This window comes from Anomaloglossus baeobatrachus, chromosome 3 (assembly GCF_048569485.1).
Source record: "Anomaloglossus baeobatrachus isolate aAnoBae1 chromosome 3, aAnoBae1.hap1, whole genome shotgun sequence".
NCBI classification, from domain to species: domain Eukaryota; kingdom Metazoa; phylum Chordata; class Amphibia; order Anura; family Aromobatidae; genus Anomaloglossus; species Anomaloglossus baeobatrachus.
The window spans coordinates 337,211,161-337,235,130 of record NC_134355.1 but is presented as its reverse complement, the minus strand read 5'-3'; positions in this window follow the sequence as shown (position 1 = coordinate 337,235,130).

The window sequence follows — 23,970 nt, the reverse complement described above, 5'->3', positions numbered from 1 at the left end:
CTATGTTAATACATGCCCGGAGTCGGGTGACAGTAGTTGACGGGGTGGCACAGCTGCCCGGTGCCCAGGTAAGGTACCCCCATTTCGCTCTTAAGCAGGATTTACTCTACCAAGTAGATGAAATACGGAGCGTGGGGGTAGAACAGTTGGTGGTGCCCCAGCCGCATCGCCGGCGGGTCCTCGACTTGGCTCATAAACACCTGATGAGTGGCCACCTAGGGGTCAAGAAAACGCAGGAGCGAATATTGCAAAGGTTCTATTGGCCCGGGGTCTTTGGGGAGGTAAAACGGTTCTGCGAAACCTGCCCGGAGTGTCAGCTTACCGCACCCCTGACCCATTTTCGCAGTCCGTTGGTACCGTTACCCATTATAGAAGTCCCTTTTGAACGGATAGGGATGGATCTGGTGGGGCCCCTCGTAAAGTCCGCTCGAGGGCACCAACACATCCTAGTGATCGTTGACTATGCCACCCGGTATCCAGAGGCGATACCTCTCAGACATACTGCAGCAAAGCTTATAGCTCGGGAGTTGTTTGCTGTGTTCTGCCGGGTGGGATTGCCCAAGGAGATCCTTACGGATGAGGGGACCCCATTCATGTCTAAAGTGACCAAAGAGCTATGCCGGCTACTCCAGATCAAGCAGTTGCGTACGTCTGTGTATCATCCTCAAACGGATGGTTTAGTCGAGCGTTTCAATAAAACCCTGAAAACCATGCTACAAAGGGTGATTTCAAAAGACGGGAAAGACTGGGATATGATGCTTCCCTATTTGATGTTTGCCATACGAGAGGTGCCACAGGCATCCACGGGGTTTTCGCCTTTTGAATTGTTATACGGGCGACATCCCCGGGGATTGTTGGACCTGGCAAAGGAAACATGGGAGCAAGAGCCCACCCCCCATAAAAGTGTGATTGAACACATTTTGGGTATGCAGAACCGCATAAGCGCGGTCATGCCAATTGTGAAGGAGCATTTACAGGAGGCTCAGGCCGCGCAAAGCGGCCGCTACAATAGACAAGCCACCGTGCGGACCTTTAATCCCGGGGATCGGGTGTTGGTATTAATCCCCACGGCGGAGAGTAAATTCCTGGCTCAGTGGCAAGGCCCCTACGAGATAAAGGAAAGAGTAGGGGTGGTTAACTATAAAGTATTGCAGCCCGGTAGGCGGAAACCTGAACAAATATATCATGTCAACCTATTAAACCTTGGCAGGAACGGGAAAGCCTGATGGCTGTTTTTTCCCCACCTCCCTCCTCTTCGGGTCGTTCACATCCGGCTCCAGCGACCTCCGGAGAGGACGAACCGGAAGTAAGGTTTGGAGAAGCCCTCACCAAGCAACAGAGGCGAGAGGCCAGACGGTTGGTTCAGCAGAACCCCGATGTCTTCTCCGAGCTGCCCGGTAGGACCAGTCTGATACAACATGATATTGTCACCGAGCCCCACCTGAAGGTACGCCTGAAGTCATACCGGGTACCGGAGGCTCGACGACAAGCCATATCGGAGGAAGTAAAGACAATGTTACGCCTGGGGGTCATCAAAAAATCCCGGAGTGAATGGGCTAGTCCGATTGTCCTAATACCAAAACCCGATGGCTCCTTAAGGTTCTGCAATGACTTTAGGAGATTGAACGAAATATCCAAGTTCGATCTCTACCCCATGCCCCGGGTGGATGAGCTGATTGATAGGCTGGGACAGGCGCGATATTTTACCACGCTCGACCTGACCAAGGGGTACTGGCAGGTGCCACTAACGGAGTCCGCCAAGGAGAAAACCGCTTTTGTTACGCCGGAGGGTCTCTTCCACTATGTTGTCTTGCCTTTCGGGTTACATGGCGCTCCGGCCACATTCCAGAGGTTGATGGACTTAGTGCTGGAACCCCACCAGGCGTATGCATCAGCGTACCTGGATGACATCATTATTTACAGCTCCGATTGGCAGACCCACTTGGAACAGGTACAAGCGGTGGTGGACGCGCTTCGAACAGCCGGATTGACAGCCAATCCCAAGAAATGTGCATTGGGACTCACGGAAGCCCGCTACTTGGGCTACGTGATAGGCCAAGGAGTGATTAAGCCCCAAATTAACAAGGTTGAGGCGATCCAGAAGTGGCCTAGACCCCTGACCACGAAGCAGGTTAGGGCCTTCCTAGGTATCGTGGGGTACTACAGGAGGTTTGTAAAGGATTTTGCGGGACTATCAGCCCCCTTGACGGACCTTCTCAAAGGCAAGAAGTCCGTCATGGTGCGCTGGACTCCGCAGGCCGAGGACTCCTTCCGGGCCCTGAAGGGGGTCCTGTGCGGACAGCCCGTTCTTGTACACCCTGATTTCCGGAAGGAGTTCATAGTACAGACTGACGCCTCAGAGGTCGGCCTGGGGGCAGTGCTGTCTCAGGTGGTTCAGGGGGAGGAACACCCCGTCACCTTCTTAAGTAGGAAGCTCACCCCTCCCGAGCGGAATTATAGCGTAGTGGAGAAGGAGTGCCTGGCGATCAAGTGGGCCTTGGAGTCTCTACGCTATTACCTGCTAGGACGGCAGTTTCGCTTGGTGACGGATCACTCTCCACTGGTCTGGATGAGGTCCGCCAAGGAACGGAATGCCCGGGTTACCCGGTGGTTCCTTTCTCTGCAGAACTTCCAGTTTACGGTTGAACATAGGGCTGGTAGGTTGCAGGGCAACGCCGATGCCTTGTCCCGCGGCCCGTGTCTGATGGCGGGAGTTCAATCCCGCACGCTTGAACTGAGGGGGGGGTATGTGAGACTGTGACCGGGGTTATCTATGACGGCCGGTATGTCTCGCCCCGGTTGTGCTCACTCCATGATAGAAAGTAAATCCACTCTAGGGTTAATGCTGTTTCCCTACAGGCTGAAGGAAGGGTTAAATAGAATCAGGAACAAGGGCAGGTGTGCCGGGTGTGGGGGAGTGAACACAACTCCCTGAGCTCTCTGCTGGAGAGGCACATGTATATTGTTGTGGACTTTTGTTTGGACATTAAACCGTGTGCTGTGAACCTTAATGCCTGGATCCCGTGTCTTCTGCTGCGCAGCCGACCGTGCTACCTCACACTACATACAAGCCCAAATGAAACACCTTTCTCTGGTGTATGCAGGCCACAGTACATTTTGGGTCATTTCATAGGCAAAAGTACCACTGGATGAATGTTGAAGACAAAACATTTAGAGGTGGTTTTAGATTAGGTGGCTGACAGTGACAGTGCTTCCAATTCCTTTGCATTGTCTTAAAAGAGCATAGATGGCACCTGAGGACCAGGAGCTTTCTTTTACCTCACACCCTTGAAAATCTGACAAGCAGTGTGAGCCACAGGTTATTTTGCAGACACATCTGTTTTTTCATGACTCTTCTAGCTGTGCTTCTTTGTCTATCCACCTGGCCCTTCCCCCGAAGTGGAATAATCTAAATGCACTGATGCCTAACCACTTGTTGTGTTGGATGATGAGTACTTAGGAGGGTTGTAACGGGGTGCCAGGGGTGCCTCGGGGATTGTAGTCGTGGCCCCTTTTTCTATCAGGCTTATCTCCGGCTCCGCCGTCACTTTTGGGACAGGGGATTGTTCTGTGGGGCAGAGTGTGGTGGAAAAGAGCATATTTTCAGCCGCAGGAAGACTCTTCAGGCAGGGATCAGATAAACCAAATGACATCTTTATTGCACAGAGTTTCACAGACAGCTCAATGCACGGATTTTGCAGCACACGGTCACAATTCCTGTCCGGGGAAATCTTTCCTTGTTGTCTCCTCTAGTGGGGATGTGCCCGGCTACTCTACTTCACCTAGGCTCCCACTCCGGCTAACACAGACTGGACCCACACCAATTCTGCTTCACCCTTGAGGACACTTCTTCTCTTCTTCCCTTCTTTCTTTCTTTCTTTCTGCCCACTCAGCTCCACACTCTGCCCCTGGCTGTTCCTTCTCCCCCCGTCCCGGAATCAACTGATTTTTACACACACACACACTCTCTTTCCCCCTAAGCTGCCGGCTCCTCCTCCCTCCTGCACAGTTTCTATGGGGACAGCCGTCCCACCCGGCCACTAGGGGAAACCCAGCTATACAATGCAATTACAATAAAACATCAACATAAAACATCAACAGCTTTGTCTACCCCAGCGGGGGTATTTTCAGGGGGAAACACTGCACCTCTTTGTAAGGAGTCTGCCCACCCCTTACATTGTCAGTGCACACGGTCAGCAGATCACCAAAGCACAGCTCTAAAGATGACGAAACACGGGTCCAAATGACTGTGGCTTTCAGCTATGTATAGACCAGAAAGGAGGGCAGGGGTGAAGAGTGGGTGGAAGATAATGCTGGGGATGATGAAGTCCTAGACCCCACAAGGAGCAAAGGCCATCCTGCTGATGTGTGCAGTTTGGAGGAATAAGAGGTGACCCAGCTGTGCACCAAAACAGGGAGCAGGGTGCAAAACCACAGTGGTCAACCCCTAAAAAGTGTGTCAGCTGCTACTGCCCAGCACACTGATGGAGTGAGCACACTGAAGGCAGCTTAAAAGATCTCCTTGGCATTGCATTTTTTATAGGCAATGTGTGATGAAGTGGTTTGCACGTTGTGCCATCATAGCGTAAAAGCGAGGCATAAATGTTTTTAACCTGAGCACTACCTGCACGACAAGGCATTTGAATTCCAAGCATGAGCTGCAGTGGAGTACACAGCTCAAAAGCCAGGAAAGATCTTTTCTCCTCCTGCTCCCTCTTCTGCTGCTGTCTTGTCCTCTTCCTCCCACTCATGATAAACAGGGCAATCTGCCTCCTTGCAAAGAGAGGATGTTATAGCACCACCACCACAAGCAGTGTAACCATGCATCTCCACACCATCCAATGGAAGCATTCAGCTCTCCATCCCTCAAACCCTGGAGGAAAAGAGGAAGTACCCACTACACAGCCACTAGTCTTGGTCCTGAATGACAGCATTTAAAAATTCCTGACTTTTGAAATGCTGCCACTCCGGCTGATGGAAATGGACAGTTTTAAAAATCTAATTTTGGAAGCAGTTTCGCAGTATGTTTCTCTCAGTTGCCACTACTTTTCCAGGCAGGAGACCCTGCCCTGCATTGCCATGAGTGGAAATTTGCACATAACCACTGATACGTGGACCAGTTAGCATAGACGGGGAGGTTATATCTCTTTAACTGCCCACTGGGTAAATGTAGTGGCGGCTGGCCTAGAAGCAGAAGGCGTTGTAGCACAAGTCCTACCACCACTGAGAATTGCTAGACATATCTCTTTTAATTTTGCTTCTACTCTGCTTCCTCCACACCGTCCTCATCTGGGCAGAGTAAGACCTGCACCACCAGCTTCAGTTAAACCAGGTTAAAATGATAGCAGGCTGTTCTGAAACTCTTCTGTTTAGGGGACAAATCCCACACTACACCAAAACTGTGGAGCAAGATCAAACAACAGACAGATGAGTGTTGGTTGATGTTGAACCTCAAGTGCACCAGTGCTGTGCGATAACGTGCAAAATCTCATAGCGATAAGGGGGGGCATAATTTAGGGTGATGCAATTCAATTTATGCAGCCATGTCTTTATCCCATCTGCAGTCCAAACCATGAGTCATTTGTTAGTTGCATGCATGCTATTCATCCACACAGACCAGAAATAAACATTAAAGTTGATCGGACTTGCAAAAAAACGGGACCGGTGGATCACTGTTCAATTAAGAAAATACCCAATCTGCTCCGGAATCCGGTGCCCATATAAGTCAATTGGGACCTGAATCTGGAGATTAAAAATGTTGGTGAAAGGGATAGGGGGTAGGAGCGTGCACGGTGTACTCACCTAGGCTGCGTCATGGCGGCAAACTCCTTCCTGCCCACTCACTGCGCCAGCATCTGTATTTGGTTACAGTCAGACTGCTATACACAACCCCAACCCTGTGTCGGAGTCAGTGATTGTTTGCAAATACAAAATGGATACAGCCGCACACTAAATGGCATCAATGTATAGGGGAACTCTGGTACTGCATTACTGCTATATGAAAAAATGAGATTTTTAGTTTATGAATTGGCCAATCCATGTAAGCCAGGAAACCAACGGCAAGGTAAATCTCAATATTCCAGGTCCCTAACGAAAATGCCACTATCTTGGTTAAAAACATCCATGTCTGGGCAGCTAGACTAAAAATGTAACTTGAAATGCTACTATCTGGACTAACTTCCATGTCTGGGCAGCTAGGACTCCTGGTATAAGGATTATGAACACAGCCTGGTTTATAGGGCGGAGTGCACAGTCACAAAGAAACTCACTGCAAATATTTCAAAAAACTGACCCGCACATCCTACAAGTGTGTATAGGTGCCAGCTGAAAAAACCTAGCAAATACAAAATGGATACAGCCGCACACTAAATGCCATCAATGTATAATGGAACTCTGGTACTGCATTACTGCTATATGAAAAAATTAGATTTTTAGTTTATGAATTGGCCAATGCATGTAAGCCCAGAAACCAACGGCAAGGTAAATCTCAATATTCCGGGTCCCTAACTAAAATGCCACTATCTAGGTTAAAAACATCCATGTCTGGGCAGCTAGACTAAAAATCTAACTTGAAATGCCACTATCTGGACTAACCTCCATGTCTATGGTACTGCATTACTGCTATATGAAAAAATGAGATTTTTAGTTTATGAATTGGCCAATGCATGTAAGCCCGGAACCAACGCAGCTAGAGATTACATTGCCGTTGGTGTCCGGGCTTACATGCATTGGCCAATTCATAAACAAAAATCTCTTTTTTTCATATAGCAGTAATGCAGTACCATAGTTCCCTTATACATTGTTGGCTTTTTAATGTGAGTGCTGCTGAGCGCTGAAAGAATGGCGATCGCCAATTTTGTTTTCCTAACCTCGTGTACAGTGGGGCGGGCCAGGCTGTCAGCCAATCACAGACACACAGCAAAGTGGATTTTTGCCAGACAAGCAAGGGCATGTTTCATTGGCTATGCATGTCACATGTACTTGCAACATAAGACCCGGCCATTTTCCCCATCGCCGCCATTATCTCAGTGCTGCGGGTGTGTTACAGTCACAGCTCCCGCTGCTGCTGTGAGCGCTATAATGTGCAATTGAGACATCGGTTTAGGAAGTAGTGACTAGTTTTAAGTTCAGCTCTTTTCAGGGCTAGATTAGAGCAGTTCATAGCCGTTTTTGCTAGGCAGGTCTGTGCCAGCGCTGTGCAAGGGTTTTTCACAGCGTCTGTCTAAATCAGCTCAGGCAATTCCTTGCGGCAGAGTATCAATGTCTGTGATAGTCAGTGACATTCCTCTGCTGTCAAAAAAGCTACACCAACTCTCCATTCTGCACCACCTCTCCATTTCTGCTACGCAATTTTAACTGCAAAAAGTGCAAGCAATTCTTTAGGGCATAGTATCATTTTCTGGCATAGTCATTATCGTTCCTCTGCTGTCAAGAGAGCTACACCACCTCTCCATTCTACACCACCTCTCCCTTTCTGCTACTTCATTTTTACTGCAGGTAGTCCAGCCAATCTGTGAGGAGGGTGCAGGCGGAGATATAATGCTGCCTTCATCCAAAGGTGGTGCTCTTGATGTCTGAAAGAGCTCAACACCAGCAGCTGTTTCCACTTCCAAAACAACTGATGACCTGCCATTCACACTGCCTGTTTCGGGTAAAGAGGTGGAAGGTCTGCGTCCAAAAGCATGAGTGACTGCTGTCCCCACAGTCACAGAGGATAAAGAGCACGCAGATGCATTTGATGGGGCAGACAGTGGTTGCCCCACCCCGCTAGGCCGCATTGTAGCACAGTGACCTTCCCACTGCGACTTATGCTTCATTTAAAGTTGTGTACAGGGTGGGCTCCCCAGTATACAGCAAAACCACGCACCAGGAAAAGGACTCTAGGTAGTTGGGTTGATAAATGATTGTTTAACTTTACCAAAACAAATGCATAAAACAGAAAGAATAAAACAATTATTCATGAGTCCAAAAGCCTACACCCTTATGCTTCAACACTCGTAATGGCGATTTATACCCCCTTCTCACCAACCTTTGCCTAACCAAGGGATTGTCTAAACAGTCGCCTAATACCTGGTAATCCTTCTGCGTAGCAGGAGTAATTGTGTGTGTGTGTGTGTGTGTGTGTGTGTGAACACGACCTACCAGTGGCGCAGCACAAGAGCTTACAACTTATCTACCTAAAAATAGACAAAACCCATTAACCCCCCTGAATACCCTTGTTTGCTGAAGCCTCACAGATAAGGCAGATGATAAAAGTGGTAAGGCAAACCACACAGCTCAGCAACACAGTTCTTGAAATCTTTTAAAGCAACAGTCAATGCACACATGTGTCGCTGTCCCTTTAGGATTTTAACTGTAACTGACAAAATGACAAAGCAGAGGCAGCAAGTCTTATTGTCCATATAGTCGGCCTAAGCAGAATAGATATGTGTTTTGTTACCAAAACAAAGTGTTACGTGCACTCAGTCCTGGGCCCAGCCTACCATACCCGGGTACTGTGGTGTCCAGCTGCCATAAATACAGACTTGACGATCCTCTCATGGTAATCAGTATAGCCAGCAACTGAAGAATGGTGCTCTCCGGCACAGGATGCTGCTCACACGTGTTACGGTCCTCCTCACCAAACTCCAACATGAGTCTCCTCAAAATCCACCTAAGTGTTTCTGTGGCGGGTCCTTTCTGTTACGCACACCTTTCGCTTTTCCTTCAGCTCACATACAGCACCTCCTCCGGTCTCCAAGTCCACAGCCGAATACCGTTTTGCTGTTGCTATAGTGACCAAACAGTCAAAGGCAGATGCAAAACACCGGCCCCTTGTGGGTCGTCGGCAACAATGCATACAATAAACAGTAAATAAGCATTTTGCATTTACAGTGAATAAAGGTCATTTATACACTCTTACCCTTTCACATGTGAATAACAATGAAAAAAATGAACGGCAAATAAACATTTTGCATTCACAGTGGATAAAGCTCATCAATACACTCTCACCCTATCACTTCATATCAATGTGATGGTTCATGGACGAACTACTGAAACTAGTGAGCCTCTACATACAGATTGGTGACAAATCTTAAAAATTACATGAGTTGGGTGATCCTTTGCGATGTCAAAAAAGGCCCGGGCTAGGCAAGGCTTACTGCCCATGCGACCTGCAGAGCCACCACGACTTCTGCTCAGAGGCAGAGTTGTGGCTGAGGATGCACTTGTTGACGTGCTTCCAGTACTCCGTCTCTGTCCAGGAAGGCGCAACTTAACCTCGTCGTCAGTAGCATCCTCCTCCACCTCCTCTGCTGACCTCATCAACTGGCTGACTGTGGGTTAACAGTAAGTGGGGTCTCCAACCTCATCATCACCTTGTGTGTTCTCACTCCCCTCGTCCTGACTCCTCAGAGCCAACCTCTTCCTGCCCTGACCGAATAGTAAAGTTGTCGTTCCAATCAGGTATCTGAGTCTCATCAGCATGTTCCCCATTGTCTCCAACAAGAGGAGTTACAGTTTGGGAATGAGGGTCTACATTATGCTCAGAACCTTCTTCATCTGGGCCTGGATCCGACTCACAAAGCTTCTGGGCATCAGTGCATATCATTTCCTTGTCTGGACTCACTGCAGCTTTGGAGCAGACCTCTGATTCCCAGGCTATAGTGTGACTGAACAGCTCTGCCGACTCCACCATCTCTCTTAACCCATACTCAGCAGGGCGGGTGGAGACTTGAGAGCTGGTAGGTAGCAACTGCGATTGGGGTGACACCTCAGAGGAATGGAGTATTTGGGATATTGAAGTTGAGGTGGAGAGGCTACTTGATTGAGCACTTGAGATCCATTCAAGCACCTACTCTTTTGGTGCCCCATCCACATTTGGTAGCGATGATCGTGTCTGTTAACAAAGGGATCATATCAGATTATCCACGGGAAGAAGTAGACATCTTATTTTGGCTGGAAGTTGGTGTTACGAGTCGGTGCCGCCGTCGCCGCAAGCAGCCTGCTGCGGTTCCAGTTGCGCCCAGGCGTCAGCTTCCATTTTTGGCCGTGCCTCGGGTCGTCCAGCTGGCTGCTTTCTTCTCCATGTCTAAGTGTGGAGAGGCGGCTAGTGCGCATGTGTGTACCGATTTACCCAAGCCACAGCCTAAGTCCAGTGTTTCGCCTAGTGAGTATGCTCAGCCTGACTGTGCCATTCCTGAGGCTAAGTCCTCAGTTTGGGCTATTGAGTATGCTCCCATACTTAGTGCGAAAAGCCTCTTTGCACAGGTACTTGCCGTGTCTAAGTCCTGTGTTGTGCCTACTCAGAATCCTCAAGCTGATAGTCTGTTTTCTGAGACTGTTGTTCAGGCTACTGAGCATGCCCAGGCACTTAGTGTATCAAAGGCTAGGTCCGGTAAGGACCTCACTGGCCATGTCCGTGAGATGGCAGGCCCTGATAGGCCAGAGGGCATCAGGTGTCCTGATGATGTGGCCACTCCAGACTGGCTCGCAGAGGCTTGCCCCTTGGACTTGGCACCTCATCATTGTTCATCAGATGATGACTGGTGAAGTGTTTGGGGCGTGGCTGCCATGAGGTCATCAGTGAAGTGGCGGTTCCGGATAGGCCGCTGGTTATGCCACTGATGACGTGAGACTCTGCTATTGGCTCCTGGAGGTGCATTGGCGGCGCAGTTTGAATATGAATGTCTGTGGACACAGGATGTCCGCTGTGGGCACTGATTTTTGAAAAGACCACAATGTGGAATTAAATGGTGGCATCTTGGATGTGCAGAGTCTGATTAACACAGGCTCCCCTGACGATTGTGAAGTGAAAGAAACGCGTTGGGAGTTACATGATGTCTGCTTGGAGGATGAAGCAATAAGATAGCCAGGGAGGCTTATCAGTAATTTCTCCACATCTGATAAAATTTTGATGAAACTTTGATTAAGCCCGCCGTGTGGTGAGACTATTCCATTTTTTACAATGGTCATTTAGGATGAAAAAATGACATATGTATGAATAAATGGTAATGTGTAGCACCAATATTTCTCTCAAAACTGTTGAATCTCCAAGATAGATAGTGGAGGGCAGTTCCCTGTAATAACTGTCTTGGAGAAGTAGTAAGGTATTATGGCCACTAGCCTGACCTAGAGGGGATGTCTTTGTGTGCGTCATACCTGATTTTGTGGTCCATTTGAGTTTGGTGACCTAAAATAAGGTAATACATTTTATATTCACGCTTTTATTGATTATATATCATTTTAGGAACCACTATTAAAAGTTATATTTTAATTCCTTTTTCATGCTGTAACATGAATGATCCACCCCCGCTATAGAGAGCATTGTAGTCAACCCTGGGTTGAGGCGAACCCAGGTTATAAAAGGGGCTGGAGACAACATAGAGGTGTGCAGTCTTCTATTATGCTCAGACAGAGCACACCTCCATGTGTTGAACCCATTGCGGCTTTAGGACAGAGGTAGGCAGGGAAAGGGCGTCAGTGCTGGACGCCACCACACTTGGTAACGCGGCACGGTTACAGCCTGCTACTGTCCTACCAGTCCTGCCAGTGCAGCCCAGTGACATTAACTGGGCTGCTGCGCCTGCTGTCCACAGGTGTGCCAGCTACGCACACGGACAGCGTACCCCAGGGCCCCAGTGTTGTTAACAGGGAGTTCCTGGGATGGGTGTGTGCACCCTGTGACGCTAACAGGGTTCATAGTCTCCTGATCTGAGTGTCGTCTAACTCGGGTAAGGATCCTATTAGTTTCAGAGCCACCCAGCTCTGTATCCACCGCCTAACCTTCGGGTTACCAGCATCTCCTTTTCCATCTGTGAGCACGGTGAACCCCAACTGGCGATTGGGATATATACCAACTTATCCTAATCTGCCAGTCCCCCCCGTAAAAGAAGGTGTTGCTTCAGCAGATGTTACTGTTGCTTTACCACCTTCCCCACAGACACAAACATTTTTTCCCCTTTCCAACACACCTGTTCCCCTTTCCACCAGCATCTGTCCTTTTTCCACTCATTTTGTAGATGACCAAATTTGCAACTCTGCAGGGACACTCTACTCAACGCCGTCTCAGCACAGCAGCCAGCTCTCGGTCACTCAGACAAGTAAAAGACCACTTCCTCTTTGTCATGACAAAGCAGTGAGCTTCATTCTGTGCACCACTGGCGTTTAGTGGGAAAGCTGATCTAAGATTGTGTAACAGCTTCTGCTGATACTCCTACATACGTGCATCTCTTTCTATGGCACAAATTATTTCGCTAAATTTGGCCACAGACACCACTTCAGTGACATCAATTTTCCAACAGTTGCAAACTTAAAATGTTTATTTGCATGAAGCACAATAAAAAAGCCACAAGCCTTTACTCTCCCCAGGATGACACAAGGGTAGAAAAGTCCTTGCGGATCCATGGCTTGTTTATCTTGATGAACATTAGTCTGTCCACATTATCACTGGACAGACGCGTGTGCTTATCTGTCAGCACACACTCAGCAGCACTGAATACACGTTCTGACAGAACACTGGCTGCGGGACACGACAAGATCTCCAAGGCGTAAGTGGCGAGCTCAGGCCATTTTTCTAGATTAGAAGCCAAAAATGAGCAAGGCTCCAGTTGCAGAGTCATGGCATCGATATTCAATTGGAGATACTCCTGTATCATCCTCTCCAGGCATTGACTATGTGTCAGACTTTTTGTGTCTTGTGGCCTTGCAAAGGATGGTCTAAAAAATTAATGAAACGGTTCCATAAAATTGCTGTTACCACCAGATACGGGGTTGCTGGTACTGTTTGAGTGATGATGACTCGACAGACCCAGGGTTGGCAAGTTAGAAATGTGAGATTTACTCTGTGCAGCACTGGTGTTTAGTGGAAAAGCTGATCGAAGATTGCATACCAGCTTCTGCTGATACTCCTGCATACGTGTGTCCCTTTCTATGGCAGGACTTATTTCGCCAATTTTTTTCTTGTACCGGGGATCTAAGAGTGTGGCAACCCAGTAGTCAGCATTACTTTGAATTCTGACAATCCGAAGGTCATGTTGTAGGTAGTGCAGCAAGAAGGCACTCATGTGTCTTGTGCATCCAGGAAGAACAAGTCTTTGCTGTGTTGTTGGCAGCAAGGTGAGAATCATGCTTCCTTCCTCTACTCTCTCCCCCAACCTCGCACAACAGAAATGTGATCAAGATCTTCCTCATCTGCTGAGTCTTCCATGCCAATCACCACTTTGTTCTCCATTTCTTCCTGGGCTTCTGCACCTTCCTCAACAGTTTGGATGCTGCTATGCGCCCTTGTTAATCCCTCTCCCCCACCGTCATATGCCTGAAGTCTTGGTGCTGCTGACCGTCTGGACCTTTGAGATCTTGTTATCCCTTCCGCATATGACGACTCCTGTACTTCCTCCCCTTCCTCTTGTCCCACCACCTGACTCCAAATACTGTTTAGAGTGTGCTCCAGCATGTAGATGACTGGAATTGTCATGCTGATAATAACATCGTCAGCGCTAAACATCTTCATCACTATTTCGAAACTGTGAAGAAGGGTGCATAGATCCTTAATCTGAGACCACTCAAGCAGCGTGATCTGCCCCACCTCTGGATCTCGTTAGCCCAGGCTATACGTCATAACGTATTGCAGCAGTGCTTGGCGGTGCTGCTACAGTCGCTGCAACATGTGCAGATTCAAATTCCTGTGTGTCGGCACATCGCATTTCAGCCGGTGAACCGGCAGGCCAAAAAACTTCTGGAGCGATGCAAGTCATTGAGCTGCGGGGTGTGAACGGCGGAAGTGAGCACATAGCGAACGTGCCCTCTGCAGAAGCCCATCTAGGCTGGGATAGTGGTTTAAAAATTGTTGGACTAACAGGTTCACCATGTGAGCCATACAAGGCACGTGTATCACATTGCCCCGGCGAAGGGCCGCACCCAGGTTTGCAGCATTGTCCCACACGGCCTAATCTGTCTGCAGGTTGAGTGGAGACAGCCATTGATGAAAATCGGTCTCCAGAGCTAACTGTCCACAACTCCTCAGCGGTGTGACTCACATTTCCCATACATTTCAAAGTAAAGAGGTCGACCGCCTGATGCCGTTGAGCTCTGCTGCCAGCATAGTAAGGAGGTGTGTGGGATTCCTTGTGCACAATTACAATGCCGGTGGCCTTACAATACAGGTTTTGAGCGGAGGTTGAGGACCAAGACGAGGTTGAGGAGGCAGAAGCAGTGTAGGAATTTCTACATACAGAGGATTGATGCACAACTCGTGGGGATGGCAAGATTTGTACAGCAGACCCTTCTCCATTTCTCACCATAGTTACCCAGTGACCAGTCAGCGACATGTAATGCCCCTGTCCATGCTTACTGTTCCAAGTATCTGTGGTGAAATGCACCCTGTCACACACAGAGTTTCTCAAGGAAGCGGTGATGTTGTGTGCCACATGCTGGTGTAGCGCAGGCATACCTTTCTTGGAGAAGTAGTGGCGACTGGACTGGAAGCCCAAAATCAGCAATGCTCCAGTTGCACAGTCATGGCATTGATGTTCAGTTGGAGATACTACTACATCTGTGTCTCTCTCTTCCTCCTTTTACGCATCCAGCTCTTTTGTTTCAGCATGAGCATATGTACTTGTCATTTTTCCATGTGTTTGTGGTGTCTTTTGAGTTGTTTGTCACCTTTTGGACACCTTAGAAGGTTTTTTCTAGGTGTTTATATCTGTTTGTGTTTGCCTGCCATTGTTGTCAATGGGGTTCGATGGTGTTCGACGAACACACCCGCCGTAAGACGAACTGAACCGAACTCGAACACTGGGGGGGTGGCTTATCTCTACTTATCACTACTATAAACACATACATTTATAATATTCAACAGTAAATACATAACACTTAGCACAGTTACATCATAGGGGCACTGCCTACCAATTACACCAGTATAATATTTTCTACTAGATCTAATTGCACACTAGCACTTTGCTGGATTGACTAGTACACTAGGATTAACTACCTAGCTGAATAGATCAACAAACTATAATGGTGGAAAAGGCTACATATTGTTCTTAATATACATTTAATAAAATAAGTTTTTATCTATTAATCCACATGGTCAGTGATTTTTACATTGTTGGGGAAGTAAGTTGGTTGATCTTCAGGGTACAGATTGCATAAATAAAGGTGTGGATAACATTACTCATGTTACTTTCCAAAAGATAAACAGTTTATTTTAAATTTTTCGCTATTTTCCATTTTTGTGCTTTCATTTTTTCCACCCCTTCTTCCAAAACTCATAACTTTTTTATTTTTCCATTGACATTGCCATATAAGGGCTTTGCTTTGTTTGGGTTGAGTTTGCACATTTGAACTAAAGTATTCACTTTATCATGTGACTGGTTGCTGGGTCCGCCTATTTTCATAGACGTGTATTAGTGACGGATTGCGATGGATGGCCTCACGTTTCATCCGTTGTTCTGTCGAAAATTGTTTGTCCGTTCGACGGAAACAATGGACAAAGTAACTTTTTGTCTACATCGAAAAAACTGACAGTGACGGATCTATCACCGTCCGTCATTTGGTAGAATGGAAGCCTATGGGTGCAGGATCCGTCGTAATCCATCAAATGACGAAATACGGTGACGGATTCTGTTTTTTTTCAACTGAGCATGCTCAGATGGGGTGTTTGGCTGAAAAAACTGATGCGACGGATCCGTCGCATCAGTTTTTCCCAATCTGCGATGGATCCGTTGAGCCAACGGATGGTGACTGATGGCAAAAAATTGATGTGTGGTCTAAGGGCTGATAGTATAGTTTTGCTACTCACCAGAATTGTCACTTCAGGTGGAGTGTCCAGCCTGTTAGAAACTCTGCAGTGAGATGGTCGCAGAATTGTGAACTGCTAAGGAAACAACTTCAGAATAACCCTTTAAGATGCTATCAAATGGAGCATTAAAGATTGTATGTTAAGCTAAAACTCCAAACATTTAAGGAATAATCAATGCAACTAAACAGTGTTTTGAGGCCAAATGCTCACAAGTTCATGAATAAATGAGCATGCTGTCGATTTATAAGTCAGAATGCTCTTCATTTTGTGGAACAGCTGTGGATCTCCATTGTAGTGACTCCTCAGTACAATTTAAAGCAAAATCCACATATAATACAAAATTTGCTGTGGAATATAGCACAGATTAACAGCTAGTTCCATGACTTGTTATAATAACTGGGTGCAGACAGAAACTAAGTAAATACAGCATTTCTGCACCAGTGGTAAAAATAACAATCACAGAAAAATAAAAAAAATAATAAAACTTAGCTCACTGAAAGCATACAAATATTCAGGATTTTCATTTTTAATTGTTTTATAATATACTGCATAGTGTAAAAGCAATACTTGTATTTAAAAATGAATCTTAAAATGTGAAATTATGAAGGCTAACAAGTGGACACTGCTCATTTGCATCTCATTTGCATCTAATATTGGAATGTACTTGGACATCTGTTGTTGAGTGATATCCTCAAGTGGAAAATGAGCAATTTGTGAAGACAAGAGTTTGCTGCCAATGGAAATAGTGAGTCTGTGATTTGCCATTGGCATTTAACATTTAAGCAGTTACCACAAAGTATATTTAGAGGAAAAAGTGCATTTAATTAGCATTAATCATAAAGTACAGTAGACATTAACCAACAATGAGAATTGTTAAAATTCCGATATGCTGCCACTGCACATGTATACATGAAGCATTAGTCATGCATTATGTTAATTTAACATAATATGGAACATAATTTATCAGGACATCAAAATAATAGCTTTTGCTGCATTTCCCCATCAGAATGAGGATATGCACAATGGACACCACTGCTATGTATGCACTCCATTAAAGCTAATTGAATATAGATGATACAATTAACCTGCTTCTCAGAGTAGAGCTTTAACACTTAATGCAAAATTCTAATAACAATAAAATTGCAAAATTAGGAGTAAATGTGCTGTATAATTTAAATTCACTCTACTTCTTGCTCACAATGCAATTATAAAAGTTACAAATATGCTAATCATGCCATAATAGGTATCATTTAAACAAATATGCTCATGGTTTTGTCTTTAAACCTTTGTTTTTTAGGATATCAGAGTACATATCACTTAGTATTTTATTTAATTATATTTGTTTTGCTGTTTGGTAGTTTTGAAGTTAAAAAGGTAGTTGCACAGCATAAAAGAATTTAGAAATTTAAAGACATAAACATATATATATATATATATATATATATATATATATATATATATATATATATATATGTATATATACTAGCTGTTGTACCGGGGCGGTGCCGGGATAGTAACTGTCACTGTCTCTCTACCAGTCTCTGTCTGTGTGTCTGTCTGTCTCTGTCTCTATCTGTCTCTTTCCCCGTCTATCTCTATCTCTCTGTCTCTTTCCAGGTCTGTCTCTTTCCCAGGTCTGTCTCTTTCCCAGTCTGTCTCCCCGTCTCTTTTCCTGTCTCTTTCCCTGTCTGTCTTTGTCTATCTCTTTGTCTGTGTATTTTGCTCACTGTCTCTTTCCCTGTCGTCCTGTCTCTGTCTCTCTGTCTGTCTCTCCGTCTGTCTCTGTCTCTCCGTCTGTCTCTGTCTCTCTCCCTGTCTGTCTCTCTCCCTGTCTGTCTCTCTCCCTGTCTGTCTCTCTCTCCTTGTCTGTCTGTCTCTCTCCCTGTCTGTCTCTGTCTCTCTGTCTCTCTCTCCCTGTCCGTCTCTCTCTCTCCCTGTCTGTCTCTCTCTCTCCTTGTCTGTCTCTCTCTCCCTGTCTGTCTCTCTCTCTCCCTGTCTGTCTCTATTCGTCTCAACACCGACATTATATAACCTCACACATAAACTTCTTATACTGTGACTGACCTTTGCTCCTATAGCAACCAATCACAGCTGCTATTAAAACCAGTAGTTCCACGCTCCATTCACTTTAATGGAGGCATGTTTTTTGGAGAATAACTGTAAAACGGGGGGTTAAATTTTCCCATCAAAACATAGTCTACAACGTTCCCTGGGTCACATGGGATGTCTGTGCAAAATTTTGTGATTGTAAATGTGATGGTGCGGATTCCTTTAGCGGACATACACACATACATACATACATACATACACTGAGCTTTATATATTAGATATATAGCAAAAAATGAAGACAGCAGTATAAAGCGAAGAAAAAATAGCCTTTATGGGCCAATAAAGGCAATTTTTTTCTTCACTTTAGGCCCCCTTCACACCTCTGTGTCTAGAGTATGTGTTTGGTTCCGTTTCCTCATGTGTCGGAGACACAGGCATATGTAGATCCTTAAAAAGTAATGGGTCTGCGCTCACGTCCGTGTTTTGCCATGGACCGTGTGTCCGTGTGGAGCATACATGTGCCCGTGTGCTCCACACATAGACATATCCGTTTTTCTCTGGCATCACGGGTGTCACACGGCCCGCACGCGGACCGCACGGATGTGATCTGTGTGACACGCACAAGAGAAAACACAGGTGTTTATAAAAAAAAAAACATTTCTATACTCACTTTCTCCAGTGCTGCTGTCTCTGCCGCTGCTGTCACTTTCTTCCGACCCCGGCTCATTATGCTCATTGCATATTCACTCCACTGCGGCCGGGTGCAGCAGCAACGGAGAGTCGGCAGGACCGGAGACTGCATATCAGCACTACAGACAGCAATGCCAGGGACAAGTGAGCAGAAAGTTCTGATTCTCCATGTGTTATCATGGATAGCACACGGTTAACACACGTTATGCCATAAAAACGGCACACGGAGGGCAAAACACATCTCTGACATGTCCGTGAAAAACGTGCGGGATTTTAATGGACGTGTGAAGGGGGCCTTATACTGAGTGCTGCCTTCATTTTCTTTGCTGCATCATTGGAACTGGGTGAGACTGGTTAAAGAAGGATTTTTGCACCAAACTTGTAATGTACTGCTCCATTTTTTTGTATATATTTATATATATATACAGTATATATATATATATATATATATATATATATATATATATATATGAGTCCAACAATGTAGACCAGCTCACTCCTGTGAATCACCTGGAACCTCAGCTGACCTGGTTAACTCCGTTGTGCCCGAATCAGGACATAGGAGTCCATCCATACAAATGTGAACAACAACAAGGCAGAGTCCAGCAATAACGTGAGCAATCCAGGATGCTGTTAAAAAATTTTTTCCTTCTTTTTATTCATAAATTCATTAAAATATAATGGTCCAAGCAATTCAGAACAGCATTATCGCAGGAAAATAGCGCAGATAGGACTACGCGTTTCAGCGGTAAAATCCGCCTTCTTCACGGTCCAGAATCACTTCTTCTTCACTTCTCCGATTCTGGACCGTGAAGAAGGCGGATTTTACCGCTGAAACGCGTAGTCCTATCTGCGCTATTTTCCTGCGATAATGCTGTTCTGAATTGCTTGGACCATTATATTTTAATGAATTTATGAATAAAAAGAAGGAAAAAATTTTTTAACAGCATCCTGGATTGCTCACGTTATTGCTGGACTCTGACTTGCTGTTCATATATATATATATATATATATATATATATATATATATATATATTGCTCCATTATATGTATGTAGGTCAGAAGAACAAAAAAATTGTATCACATTTGTCCTGCTAATAGTAAATAACATAAGGGAATACCAACTTTCCTGTAAAATTCACAGCTAAGGCCGGTTTGACACATCCGGCATTTCCCCGCTTTGCCGGATCCATCACACTCCAGTACAGTGCAATACAGTACAATGGCATCGTGGCAAGTTCCGGTCACATGACAGCATGTGACTGGAGCTTGCCGCGATGCCATTTTATTGTATTGCACTGTAACGGATCCGGCAAAGTAATAAAAAAAGAACACTTCTGTTCCCCTTACTGCTCACTTCTCTGGCATCTCTGCAAATCACTGTACCATGTCAGGTCCCCAATGTCAAATGGTAAATTGTGACAATGCGCCGTCCACTTGTATTTATGGAAACGTTCTGGGCTTCATCAAAACTGGAAGTCCCAGCCTAGCGTATAGTGCATCAGGGATAAGGAGACGTGCCAAGGATGTGATGGGTGATAGTGCCTGAGAAGTGAGAGGTAACGTGAGAGGTAGGGTACGATTCCACTTGCGTTTTGCATGGACAATTGCAATCTGATAAAACATCGGACTGCACTTGCACCAGTGCAAAACTGTGGTGCAGTGTCCATCTGTGATTAATTTCTCATGCCATATCGGCCTGAGAAATGAATTTCCGCATGCTGCATATGGCAGCAATTCTCAGCTCACACCCCCCCATACAAGTCTATGGGAGCGTGTGAAACATCGCACTACACGCGCATGTCATCCAACCGCAGTGCGATGTACACAGACACAGGCCATGGAGGAGAGGTAGAAAGTGATCCCCGGACCCTTCTCCGCAGCTGTGATATGATTGCAAGATAGGATCTCAGTCACATCACCCTCTGCTGAGGCTCGCAACAGAGGGTCATTAGCATATCACTATGCGCAAGTGGAACCATTCCCGTAAGGTGAGTATAGGTACATTTTAATTTTTTAACCTTGGGATGACCCTATTCAGCTCAGCAAAATAGTGGCCAGCGCAGAATCCACCTGGCAAAAACAAAATAATCTGCAATTTGGCAAATGCTAAATTCTGTAGAAAATTAGTAGAATTTAATTCCACATGAATATATTTGCTCATATCTCACTGTCTAGTGACAGCAGATGAGGCTCCATGTTCAATTTAACAATTCCCCTGTATATATTTATCACGGTTTGTTAAGCTGGTGTGGACACATAGGTGTGACATGCACTTCTCAAAAAAGTTGTGTTCATAAAGGATACTTTCCTTCCTTAATAATAATTTGTACATGCAATGAAATCAGATACTACAATTAAAAAAATGTGTAACATATTTTATGATAGAAAAGTTCCCTATATTTCCACCTGCTCTAATTACTTAGTATTTGCTAGCTGCTATAATTTATAAATAGGGTGCAGTGATAGATCACTAAGAGTTTAGGTTACAAATGCTTCATATGGAAGTTTTGGGGGAGGGAAACAGGGAGAAGGAGAAAGGACTAGCTGCCCATTACTACCAGTGTGAAAGCGATGCTACCTTCTCCGGCTATTTTAAGAAAAAATATTTTTAATTTCCATTTTAAATGGAGCTGTTATCAGGATTGTATATCCCAAATTAATGGCAGGTACATTCTAGTGCTGGGTGCCTTGTGCAGATTTTATAGAAGTGCCCATCAGTTAAACATGGTATGAATCTAAAGGGCGCTTTACACACTGCAACATCACTAGCGATGTCTCTAGCGATTGCACCCGCCCCCGTCGTTTGTGCATCACGGGCAAATCGCTGCCCGTTGAGAACAATATCGGAGGTACGCGTCACACATACTTACCTGCCTAATGACGTTGCTGTGGCCGGCGAACAACTTTTTTTCTAAGGAAGCGGTTTGTGCAGCGTCACAGCGATGACACACAGCAGGAAACCAATAGACGCGGAGGGGCGGAAAGCAGCCACATGAAGGTCACTCCCACCTCATTGCCGGAGGACGCAGGAACGCTGTTGCTCATCATTCTCGGGATGTCAGACGTAGCGATATGTGCTGCCTCAGGAACAATGAACAACCTGCGTCCTGCACAAGCAACAACATTTGGGAAATGGACGACGTGTCAACAATCAATGATTTGGTGAGTATTTTGCATCATTAGCGGTTGCTTGTACGTGTCACACGCAACGATGTAGCTAACGAGGCCGGATGTGCGTCATGAATTCCGTGACCCCAAGGACATCTCACTAGCGACATCGTTGCGTGTAACGGTGCCTTTACACTTGTCTCTCTTCTCTTCATACAGGCATATCTTTCATTCATCTGCCGTGATTACCCCTTTTATAGCCTGCATCTTCAACCCATCTTCTACAGCCTCTATCAATGATATATATTTCATTCACCTCTGTAATAAACCCTTTTATAGCCTGCATCTTCAAATCCATCTTTTCCAAGCTTTATCAATGGTATATATTTCATTCATCTAATGTGATTAACCTTTTTATAGCTTGAATTCTCAAACTCATCTATACTTTCCACTGCAAGGGGCTGCTGATAAGTCTTTGGCTTTGTGATCTTTTTTTGTTTCTATGGTAATGAATGTTACATCACATGAAAGCCTTAAGTGTCTAATATATGTTTTTAAAATTTTGTGTTTGTTGCTTATGGCAACAGTGTTCTATGCATGCGGGAAAACAAAATGTCGGTGTCTAATGCGATATTCACAGCAACTGAGACAAGAGGAGTGATAACATTTTCATTTCTGCAAGGAAAGTCCGCAAAGGATATTCATGGTGATATGTCGCAGACATTGGGGGATCAAAGCACTTCATATTCCACAGGTAAGAACTGGGTTGCCAAATGTAAAATGTGCCACTTCAGCACCAATGATGAGGAACGTCTTGGACGACCGAGAGTGGTTGTTGTTCCAGAGATCGTCGATGCTGTGCACAACCTCATACTGGAGAATTGACAAATTTCACAAAGCTACAGCAATGGCAGACATCATGGGGATTTCCCGTGAACGTGTTTGTGTCATTATCCATGAACATTTGGACATGAGGAAGCCATCTCCAAAGTGGGGCCCTAAATGTTTGACAACAGATCAGAGAAGCATGCAAGTGAAAACTTCATGGTCCATTTGTCAGCAATTTCGGACTGATAAGAACTTCCAGGATCGACTAGTCACTAAGACTGAGACCTGGATTTTATTCGTATGACCCCAAAAACAAGGAACAGTCAAAAGAGTGTGGGCACAGTGGTTCTCCTCATCCAAAGAAGTTCCGGGTGAAAAAATCAGCCACTAAGGTGATGGCATTTGCGTTCTGGGATAAGGAGGGTATGCTGCTAGTGGACTACCTTCAAAAGGGTTCCACCATCAATGCAAGGTATTACATTGAACTTTTGAACCAATTGAAAGCAGCTCTGAATGCCAAAAGGTGCAGCAAGCCATCCAAAGGAATCTTATTCCTGCAAGACAATGCCTTTGCTCACACTGCACAAGCGAACACGGCAAAACTGGCAGAGCTGGGATTCCAGCTGGTTGACCACCCACCTTATTCACCAGATCTAGCTCCCTCTGACTATCATCTGTTTCCAAACTTGAAGAAACATCTCAAGGGTACCAAATTTCACACCATTTCTGATGCCATTCCTGCTGCGAATGCCTGGTTTGAGGCACAACTGAAATGCTTCTTTTTGCTAGGCTTACAAACTTGGAATACTGATGTAAGAAGTGTATTGACATCAGTGGAGAGTATGTGGAATAAATGTAAAGTTTCATCATCTTATCTCGTTTCTTTCTGGGTAAAGCCAAAGACTTACCAGCAGCCCCTCGTATTAATGGTATAAATTTCATTCAGAGTTTGTTCCCTAATGCTGTAAGATTATCTCAATTGTTGAAAGATTTTATGATCCATGTTGGCCTGCAAGCTTATTTGTTTGTCTTAGCATCTTATTGTCTCCTGCTGTCTTAAGGTACCGTCACACTAAGCAACTTACCAGCGATCCCAACAACGATAGGGATCGCTGGTAAGTTGCTAGGAGGTTGCTGGTGAGATGTCCCACTGCGACGCTCCAGCGATCCCACCAGCAACCTGACCTGGCAGGGATCGCTGGAGCGTGGCTATACGAGTTGCTGGTGAGCTCACCAGCAACCAGTGACCAGCCCCCAGCGCCGCGTGGAAGATGCTGCGCTTGGTAACTAAGGTAAATATCGGTAACCAAACCGATATTTACCTTGGTTACCACTGCACGGAGCTACACGTGCAGAGAGCAGGGAGCAGCGCACACTGAGCGCTGGCTCCCTGCTCTCCTAGTTACAGCACACATCAGGTTAATTACCCGATGTGTCCTGCAGCTAGCTACATGTGCACAGAGCAGGAGCCGGCAGCACAGGCAGTGAGAGTGGCGGAGGCTGGTATCGAAGGT